At 37.8% G+C, this 10,767-nt stretch overlaps 1 pseudogene; it reads left to right on the forward strand.

Moving 5' to 3' along the window:
- Window positions 1–344: 344 nt before the first annotated feature.
- Window positions 345–1,580, forward strand: LOC115523057 (annotated as a pseudogene).
- Window positions 1,581–10,767: the final 9,187 nt, after the last annotated feature.

A 10,767-nucleotide genomic window follows, 5' to 3' on the forward strand; every position in this document is an offset into this window, starting at 1 on the left:
TCCATCGATGGACATTTTGGGCTCTTTCCATACTTTGGCTATTGTTGATAGTGCTGTTATAAACATTGGGGTGCATGTGTCCCTTTGAAACAGCACACCTGTATCCTGTGGATAAATGCCTTGTAGTGCAATTGCTGGGTCATAGGATAGTTCTATTTTTAGTTTTTTGAGGAACCTCCATACTGTTTTCCAGAGTGGCTGCACCAGCTTGCATTCCCATGCAATGTCTCTTTCTATGTAAGGTGCCATATCCACAGGTTTCAAGGATTAGGATGGGGCCATCTTTGGGGGACCATTATTCTGCCTACCACACTCTTGCCGTATCCTGAGTAAACCCTGGCTACATGCCTTTCTTTCCCTCCCCTTTCCCTGTCCTCTCCCATGCCCACCCTCTTGGCAGTTCTGCTCCCTGGCAGACTGCATTGAGTCCAGAGAAAGACTCCTCGGTCGTCACGTCTTCTGTACAGGTCTCAGCCTTCCAGAGCCTGTTCCCTCTCCTGGGTCTTCAGCTTTTGGTAGCTGCCCTGCTGAGCTCTCTGGGAAATATTTCAGAGGAGCCAGTGGGCAGCTACCCAGATTTCCAGCCTGAACTGCATGGCACAGGTTCCAGACTCACCCCGGTCAGGTTCACCATGTGAGGGTGCGGCATTCAGTTCTAGGAGTTAACAAGTATACGCAAGCAGTTTTCTTGGAAGTCGATGTGCATCAATGTCAGGGAACAGCTGCAAATGCAATATATCAGCAACACCAACGTTTCTGTGTTTTCAAAACAAAAGGAGAATTGACCAATATCAAGGAGGTGATGCTGTGGGATTAGAAGAAAAAAAAATCAAGCAGTACTTAGAAAAACAGGACACAGATCTTTCAAAAGGCTATATAGATTTAATGCCTTCTAATATGCTGCACATGCCTTAATGAAAGCAAAGAGTATGAGTTGGACAACTGTTTCTGAAAAGGCATGACCTTCTTGGAATCTGATTGTGAAGAACAGCTACTTATTACTGTAGCATTTAAGCAACTTGTTAAACTCTATTCAATGAAATTGCAAGGGGCATGTAATGGTCAGGGTCCTAAATATGCAAAAAAATTTTTTTAATTTTTAAAGTTTATTCATTTATTATTTCTGAGAGAGAGAGAGAGAGCACAAGTGGGGGAGAGGAAGAGAATGAGAGGGAGACACAGAATCTGAAGCAGGCTCCAGGCTCTGAGCTGTCAGCACAGAGCCCGACGCGGGGCTTGAACTCACAAACTGCTAGATCATGACCTAAGCTGAAGATGGAAGCTTAACCAACTGAGCCACTCTGGTGCCCCAATATGTAAAAATTTTTATCAATCTACTTCAATCTATGGATTTTGAAGAAGCAGAAAGAAGTGATCAACTCAAGCTCTGGAACTAACAGAGGATAATATTAAAGATGATAGCATTGTCCTACTGCATTATTATTAATCTTCACAATGTAGCTGTAGTTGTTCAGTACAATCAAGATAAAGAAACAGTCATTCCATATCTTACATTTATTGGTACTGGACTCCAGGCAACAAATATGAATGACTTTAAGCCAGTAGTTGGAAAAAAATAAGCCACAAAAGACACCCGAAGACCATATTGCTATCAGGTCTATAGCTCCTGGATAATTTCTTGATTGTCCTCAGAGACTGTCAATATTCCATTCATTGCAATTACCAACAAATCATTGTTTTTTTTTTCAGATGGTATCACTAGTGTTTTTATTGTAATCTTGATAAATGCAATGGTACATAAAAGCCACTACTTTTTCTAACCTTAAAAAAAAGCAATAGCTAACCTCCCAAGTTTAAGATTGATTGGCTAATTTGCATTGTTTCCCAACACGCCTCTTTTTAGGAAAGAGTTTTCAAAATCGGAGAGATGGTGAGACCCTTAGCAGAACTGATGAAACCACCCAGTTTCTGGATAGTCAATAGAAAACTTTTATTGGAGAACAATTTTGCAGTATTTTTTTTTTTTTTTTGGAAGATTTCTCTGAAATTCCAGTTTAGGTGACTGATAACAAAGAAGTAGGCAGTGATGAGTGGTGGTAACAGTTTCTTCTAAGCAGCTGGAAATGGGTTGATGTTCTGTGTGAAATGAGGGCACAAGAATACACAGCTATGGTATCTTCCAGCAGTGGCTGGACCCACACATTCTGGGACATCGTGTCCACACTGATAGCCATGAGTACTGCCCCTTCATACATTTGAGGGACAATGGAAAGTGCATGAAAATCCCATGTGAAAGGATATTTCTGAACTATGGATTCATACATTCTAAGCGACTCTTCCCAGTTTTCCACTGAATATTCTGAGCAGAAAGGTGGAATTTGTAGGAGATAGAATGTAATCAAAAGAGTAAGGAATCAGACGAATGTTCTTAATCAGAAACAGGATGCCCAAAAGAGCATCTACTCAGATCTTCTTCCAGGGGGTCCTATGATGTATGAAGTGAGCCCAAGGATTTCTATGGGGATACATCCTGGGGGAGCAGAAGCACTTCTTTGGGGAAGGACATGAATCTACAAGCTTGAGAGTACCCTACATTGCTCAGCTCAGTTTCAGTTTTATTTTTTTCTAAAATGTCTAGCCCCCTCCCCTCACTCCATATGAGATTTCAGGAATGACTCTAAATTGCACATCTGGGAAATTTGACTCAAATCAGTTATCTAAATGTGGGACTGATAAAGAACTATCTAAGTAGCACTGATAACTCATGACAAGGATTGTATTGCCTTCCCACCCATCCCCCAATCTGAGGTAACTTTTTAATTGTCAAGTGTGGTGATGAGCTATTTCACAAGAACATTAAAGATTTCGCATGTAGTTCCCAATCCTAAATTTATGCACGCTGAGAGCAGAGATCGTTCTCTTTCATCCAAGAAACAAATTTCACAATAAACAATTTATTACTTTTTAAAGCATGGTGTAAGAAATAAGATAGAGTATAAAGTCGATATTTCTCAGCAGTTTACTTCACAGGACCTGGCTTATTTTGAAAGAAAAAACTCTGTTTTCTTTTGTTTTTTAGGCCCTCCTTTTCCCCAAATCTTTCATATCTGGGAATGGGGAGGTTTAGATCAGTGAAGGTAAGAGGGACGGGGGGTGGGGGGCAGAGTTGTAAGTGCTAACATAAGGAATGGATTCAATAGGCAATGAATATTACACAAGAAATGCTTACCTCCATTCACTCTCATTTTCAAATTTACCATTTATCAATTGAAATAGATTTCTGTTCAGCACTTTCCAAGACTGTGTAAAGTAAGACCAATGATGTTGGCTACCATTCACCTACCATGTGGCAAGCATTTTCCTTGCATTATTTTTGATACTCTCAACAATCCAACTAGATAGTTGATACACTCATCATTTTATTATAAAGAAATTGAGAATCACAGTACATTTGTAGCAAATAACCAAGATGGAATTTCAATCCAGGTTTGTCATCTTTCTGTAAGGATTTCTTGTCTCTTTCAAGGGGTATCATTGAAAATACTTTCCCCAAGAGAGGTGCAGTCATCAATGAATTATCCGGTGCTGTGACTGAGTTACATAGTTGAAGCTCTAGAGCCCACATTTGTTTTTTCTTGTGGCTGCATCCCTTAGGTCTCTAACACTGGACTCCTTTCTCATACCATTTATCAGACTTCTTTAAACTATGCTGTCCTTCCAGGAAAAAACAGAACAATTAGAACTTATTCATCCAAAGTCATGAGTTTTTATAAATATACTTTTGCTGATAGAACAGAAGACAAAATGGGCACCTGGGTGGCTCAGTAAGTTAAGTGTCTGACTTCAGCTCAGGTCGTGGTCCGTGGGTTCGAGCCCTGCGTTGGGCTCTGTGCTGACAGCTCAGTCTGGAGCCTGCTTCAGATTCTGTGTCTCCCTCTCTCTCTGCTTCTCTCCCACTCATACTCTGTTTCTCGAAAATGAATAAATGTTAAAAAAAAACAGAAGAGAAAAACATTCAGTTATTATTTTGCAATATTACTATCACCACATTTTTCTATTCATGGGAGTTTTTGAATATAATGTATACAAGTGACTATGCTGGGAATTGCAAATGTGTACACAGATGTGTACAACTTCAACTCGTAGATGCATAGCAGAATACAATAAATTTGTCATAGCATTCTCATTATTCTTAACCCATTGATTAGAAAGAATTATCCCTGGAATTAAATGTTCTTGCCATGTCTGATGTATGCAGTGGTCTTCTTACTAAAGTTCATTTATTTGCTAATATACTGGCTGGCTACACATTTGAGGAATGCAAAGGTAATTTCCGTACCTAGAAGAGATCAAGGAATGATCAAGGTTGAGAGGTTTCCAAACTGTGGTCATCAATAATCTCTTGGGAGTCTGAGAAGACAGTGAAGCAATCAGGCCTCACACCTGCAGTTCAGCTCAGACAAAGCAACTCTGCATCTATATAAAATGAATATATATATATATATATATATATATATATATATATATATATGAAATTTAAAAAGATATATATTGTATGTTATCATACACATTTTATATATTTATAGAAATCCATGTAGGTTTTCTGGGGTATTAAAATGGTTTTACTGGGGTATCTGGGTGGCTTAGTTGGTTAAGATCTGACTCTTGGTTTTGGCTCAGGACATGATCTCAGAGTTCATGAGTTTGACCCCTATGTGGGGCTCTGCGCTGACAGTGTGGAGCCTGCCTGGGATTCTCCCTCTCTTCCTCTCTCTCTGCCCCTTACCCCCCCCCTCAAAATAAATAAAAATAAAAACTTAAAAAAAATGGTTTTATTGCTAGAAACATTCTTAAAATTGGTTATTTTGTCAGTCCCACTGAAAATATAGATGATCACTCTGATGTCCCAGGCATACAGCTACTAAGCCTAAACCAGAACACCCATTTTTTTTATCCTGCTCTCTCCTAGATTAGCTGGTATTTATACATTATATATATATAAACCTCTTCTAGGAAAAATATATCTAATTAGAAATCTCTGAAAGGATGTGTGTGTGTGTGTGTGTGTGTGTGTGTGTGTGTGTATTTTTAAAGGTAACTTTGGGGGTGCCTGGGTGACTCAGTCAGTTGGGCATTTGACTTTTGATTTCAGCTTAGGTCATGATCTCACAGTTTGTGACATCAAGCCCCACATCAGGCTCTGTGCTGAAAACATGGAGCCTGCTTGGGATTCTCTCTCTCCCTGTGTCTCTGCCCCTCCCCATTCATGCTTTCTCTCTCTCTCTCTGTCTCTCAAAATAAATAAATAAGCATAAAAAATAAGTAAAAAACAGGTTAGTCTTGCTGACTTGTCCTTTTATGCAGTTCAGATGTGGTAAGATAGAGTTTTCCCAACCTCAAACTAGAAGCTTAACATTTGTCAAGTATGCTTTTGCCCGTGAGTTGTAATAATTTTTACTTCCTTCAGGATGACATCTAGAAAAATCAATGATGTGCTCAAAGGGAAATTCTGTGTACATGTTTTCTTTTATTTTTTAGAACATGTAGCCTCTTCAAGTAAGTTTGCATATTCTTTCAAGTAAGCAAAGTGTTGAGATGAAATATTTGTTTGAGGGAGTTTAAATAGGTGGCTCTGTTTTTAGAATGCTGTCCAGATATTACATTGATGTGTACTTTAAACAGCATTTATCCTGTGGAAGCACCCGGGACCTCCTGTTTACAACTAGAGCCTTCTGATGCCTGCTATTTCTTGCCAAAATATTATTGCCTATTCTTAGGCTTCAAACCAATTTTTGTGTTTCTCCCCAGAGATTCAAGGACAGAACAGGGGATGTAATATAGAAAAGAAAATTCATACTTGGTTTTAATATTTTCTCCATTCTTTCCCCTGGTTTCTTTCTATTAACATTGATAAACACATTGGGATATCAAAATGGGAAACCGCAGCAAATTAACAACAATAATAATAATAATAATAATAATAATAATAAAACCTGGTCAGAATTTGGGTTTGAATATCAGTTTCACTGTTTATCAACTCTGTGGTTTAGGACAGATTACTACCTCCCTTTAAACCTTTTTCTACCCTCTTGTAAAATAGGGATTGTGATACATATATGATATGGGTATTAAAATTCTATGTCTAATACATAATGGGTATTCAGAAAACTTTTAACCAAATATGAATGTGATATTATAACTAACAAAAAATCCATTAATTCCAAAATATCCTTTTTTTGCCATTATGGGTAGAACTAGAATAAGGAATCTTTTTTTTTTTTATTACATGAAAATTACAATATGCATTAAGTTATAATTATCTACGGAATGAAGAAATAAACATGCAGAAGCAAACATACATTTTATAGGATAGCAAATTTACCCCATAAGATACCCCTGAAAAAATGGGCACTAGGACGTGTAACTTTTGGCAGACAAGTGAAAGGTCAAGAACAATGTGACTTGGAACTGACAATATCTCAGTAGCCAGAGCCGTACCTTCGTAACTAAATCTAAGAGCATTAGTAATTTGGACAGAGCTTACCAAAATGATGGACAGGGTCACTGAAATGTAAAATTAACAAAAGCTTCAAGATAAATTATATTAGCTGGTTGATTCTTCCCAGGTTCTACCTATGTATTGACGTTTTGGAAAACCATGTAGTAGAGAAACAGAGCAGAAAGGGAACAGTGCTTACTGAATTATGTGGTCCAAAAATTGTGTTAAGTATGTTTTGCATGTAAAAATAAAATCATTCTGGAAATCATCTTCTGATTGGTAACAGAAAACAAAACAAAACAAAACAAACTCCCCCACTCCTCTCCAATAGCAGAAGGATGCTATTAAAAATGGAAGCTGTTTCATTATATATGTATTTAAAATGCTAAGTATGGGGCGCCTGGGTGGCGCAGTCGGTTAAGCGTCCGACTTCAGCCAGGTCACGATCTCGCGGTCCGTGAGTTCGAGCCCCGCGTCAGGCTCTGGGCTGATGGCTCGGAGCCTGGAGCCTGTTTCCGATTCTGTGTCTCCCTCTCTCTCTGCCCCTCCCCCGTTCATGCTCTGTCTCTCTCTGTCCCAAAAATAAATAAACGTTGAAAAAAAAAATTTTAAAAAAATAAAAAAAAAATAAAATGCTAAGTAGCCTACATTTATTTCTTTTCATCTCATATCCATGGATATAGAAATAAATGCAAGATCTTAGTGAATTAGAATCATATGTGAAGTGGTATTACTTGCTAAGGTTGCTATAACTAAACCTTGCTAAGGTTGCTAAAGCCACAGACTGGGTGGCTTTAACAACAGAAATTTATTTTCTCACAGTTCTGAAAGCTAGAAGTTCAAGATTAGGGTATCAGAGGGTTGGCTTCTTCTGAGGGTCATGAAAGGAGGATCTGTTCTAGGCCTCTTTATGTCCTTGTAGATGGATGTTTTCACATCGTCTTCCCTCTGTCTGTGTCTATGTTCAAATCTTCTATGTCCAAATCTCATAAGAACACCAGTCATATTGGATTAGAGCCCACTCTAGTGATCTCATTTTAACTTATTTACCTCTGCAAAGATCTTATTTCCAAACCATAATCACATTCTGAGGTATTGGGGCTCAGTTAGGACCTTAATATATGAATTCTGGAGATGAGGGGCCAAATTCAGCCCATAACAACTACATTCCTCATTTCTCTTCTTCACAGAAAATTGAAATCTTCTTCACAGAAAATTCACAGAAATCTTCTTCACAGAAAATTCTCTTCTTCACAGAAAATTCTTCACAGGAATTGACTTGGTTGTAAGAGATGTTCCATAAATCCTCAATAATAATAATTCAAGAACTCTCTCCATCAAATACACAAAATAAAACTTTGTTTACCTAAAGATGCCATAAAGAAGTAGTTTTGTAAGTTAAGTCAAAACAGAAACCATTCACGTTAGAATACTTTGGGCATTTGAACCAGAACAGACCACAAAAGCTAATTTAGGTTTGAGGACTGGGTGGAATGATCACTCAGATACAGGGTCATTTCCTCTTTGGTTTACAACCAAACCAAAAACATATAATCAAAGATATATACCAGATCAAAGCTACAAATGAGTGGCCATGCTCTCTGTCATCTCCCCTTATTCCTACCAAAAACCTGCCCAAAGTTTGGTGGGCTCATCAGGTAGATTGAAAATCTGTCAGTTCAGAGGATTCCCAGCTGTAGTTTACGTACACTGCAGATGTAAACTTCAAGATGCACTTGAACCGAAGATGGTGGGGATGGATGTGGATGATGGAGGTGTGTAACTTCATTATTCAAGCATCCACCCTATTTCCAATAAGGAAATTCTTGCTAAGCCGTAGTTAATTAAGTACCTGTAAGTTCTATTTCTTACTGTGTCATTGGGTCTCTTGAGGTTTCAGGGAATAGGTGTGCTCTATAGCAGTTTTCCAATGAAGCATAAATTTAAGTATGCATGAAAAGCACTTTGTAAAATGTAAAGTACTACATCAGTTCTCTAATCTGAATGTTGTAAATAAATAAATCAGCTACTATTTGTATTTACATTTATATTTATGTATGTGCACACACACATACATACATTGGGTACTACTATGTTAACAGGTACTTGCTAAGGATTAAAGATTGAAGAAGTCAAAAAAGTAATGTTATCCCTTTCCCAAGGAATGTATAGTATAGCAATTTTGACATAGTTTGCATAATGTTAGTCTTATCAAGACTACATACTTACTACCAAAAACAGTTGCAAAAAAGACTCAGTAAGCCTCCAGAATTTGGCCATATTTTAGGCAGTAATTCCAGGATGCTAAATAAAAACATATTTAGTGGTATTCTGTACTTATTTCTTCTTTATATTTGGAGTACACACTCTCTCCAAGGTCAAAGAGAGAGAAGGTTTTCTTTGCCATTTTCTGCATTCTTTTCCATTGCTGTAGATTCTGACATTTTCCAGTCTCTTTTTCATAGAAATAGGCAACTTATAGGACAAGCCCTTTGAGAAGAATATAAATGTCCCTAGGTCTTGTCCTAAGCAGTGCCAACTAGAGAATGCCAGAGTAGGGACCTTGTGTCAGGCTGTACCTGGCATGCAAGAGTGGGGAATATTCAAATTCTCCATCCTTGCATACAGTCACATAAGTCCAGGTATATGCATAAACTTGCTACTCATGGATCAGAAAACTGGGGTTATTACTGTTATGGTTACAATTTTAAAGGGTTAGACAAATTTATCACCGTCTCTCAGAAAACCACAACAAAAGATTAAGGATGCATAATTTCATTAAGTATTTTAATCCAATCTCCAACCTATCTAACACTTAGAGAACATCTCCTCCATGCTTTTGGCTAAGTGTTTTCACTGAGATATGATGAATTTTCTTTTTGTACATCTTCTGTCAGAACAAAATAGTTATAACTGCAAATAATGTGTACCAATGTCATTAACCTTCCTGCCTTGCCAGCTAATTAAAGCTAAAGAACAAAGTCATAATTCTTCAGACACTGAAGGATGGGCTTTAAGTAGAATTGTGTGGGCTGTGAATTATCTTCAGCAGTAAATTATTGTGCAAATAGCCCATTAAGGTCCACTAAAATTGGAAAGGTTAGTACAATTCTCATCCGAGTCCTGAGTGTTTAGTGATAGCCCACTGCCCTGTGGTAGCCTGAAGTGTACATCATGTGCCTCATGAGAAAAGGAAAGCTCTTGTGGTTTTTCTCTTTCCCATTGCACTCTAGGGTGATCTGAGCATCAGTTAAAAATTCTTGTCAAAAATAAGTTTTGAGAGTTCAAGAGTTCATCATCTCTAAAGACCCAACAAAGACTAAGAGTTTTACTGCTCTTATTTGGGCATGTATTAGAGCTTTAGAGATTCTGTTATGTCTCTTGAGTCTTATGACTTCTGATAAGCACTGTCTGTAAAAAGAATAAATTTAGCCTACTCTATTCTAATATGCTGCATTTGAATTAACACCTCTCTTCTCACATGGACCTCTATTAGAAGGAAGTTATTATTTTGGCCCTGATAATCTAGATTACATTCAAATGGGTAAACAAGTGGTTACATTTGTTGTGTGATAAGTAGGTAAGAGAAGGAACTGGTTCAGTTGTGAATAATAGTGTTCATGCAACACAGTTTTCCTCAGAGTTTCCAAATATTGATTTATCACCAAGAATTTCCCAGAAAAATACCTACAGTTTCAGGCCCTTGTTCAGCTACTCAGCCACCCATCCTATCCCACACCCCTTCCCATTTCCCTGTAGTGCCTACCTTGTCAGGACTGGTCCTTTCTGTGGACAATACCTCACTCACTTTGACCACCTTAAGAGCTTCCTAGCTGAGTCACAGCTGCGCCAATTTCAAGTTCCCCTTGCCACTCATGTCCCTATGGTTTCTATTTGGATTTTTTTCATTGTTTCTCCCTATTCTCTTGAGTATTCCTGAATTTTGAGTGTTTGCTTAATCTAAGGACCCTCTAGATTCCTAATTTTTGTCCTGTGAGTTTAGTTTCTTGGCCTATCTCCAGAGTCAATTGTTACATGCTGTTCTGACAAGTTAGCTATTTGAACTTGTACAAGTCTCTTACTCTCTTTGGTCTCCAATTTCTCACTAAAAAATAAGAAGCTCAGTGGTACTTGGAACCCTTTCATTTTAATGTGTCAGTGGGGTTGAATTGCTAACACTTCACATAGAAATTCACCAGTTTGGGCCATGGTTATAGTGACTTTCAAATAAGTGAATATCATGAATAACTGGGATTTAAAAGATCTTTTGGTTTTTTGTTTTGTTTTGTTTTTTTCTAAGAAAGTTG

Source organism: Lynx canadensis, chromosome A1 (genome assembly GCF_007474595.2).
Source record: "Lynx canadensis isolate LIC74 chromosome A1, mLynCan4.pri.v2, whole genome shotgun sequence".
In the NCBI taxonomy this organism is placed as follows: domain Eukaryota; kingdom Metazoa; phylum Chordata; class Mammalia; order Carnivora; family Felidae; genus Lynx; species Lynx canadensis.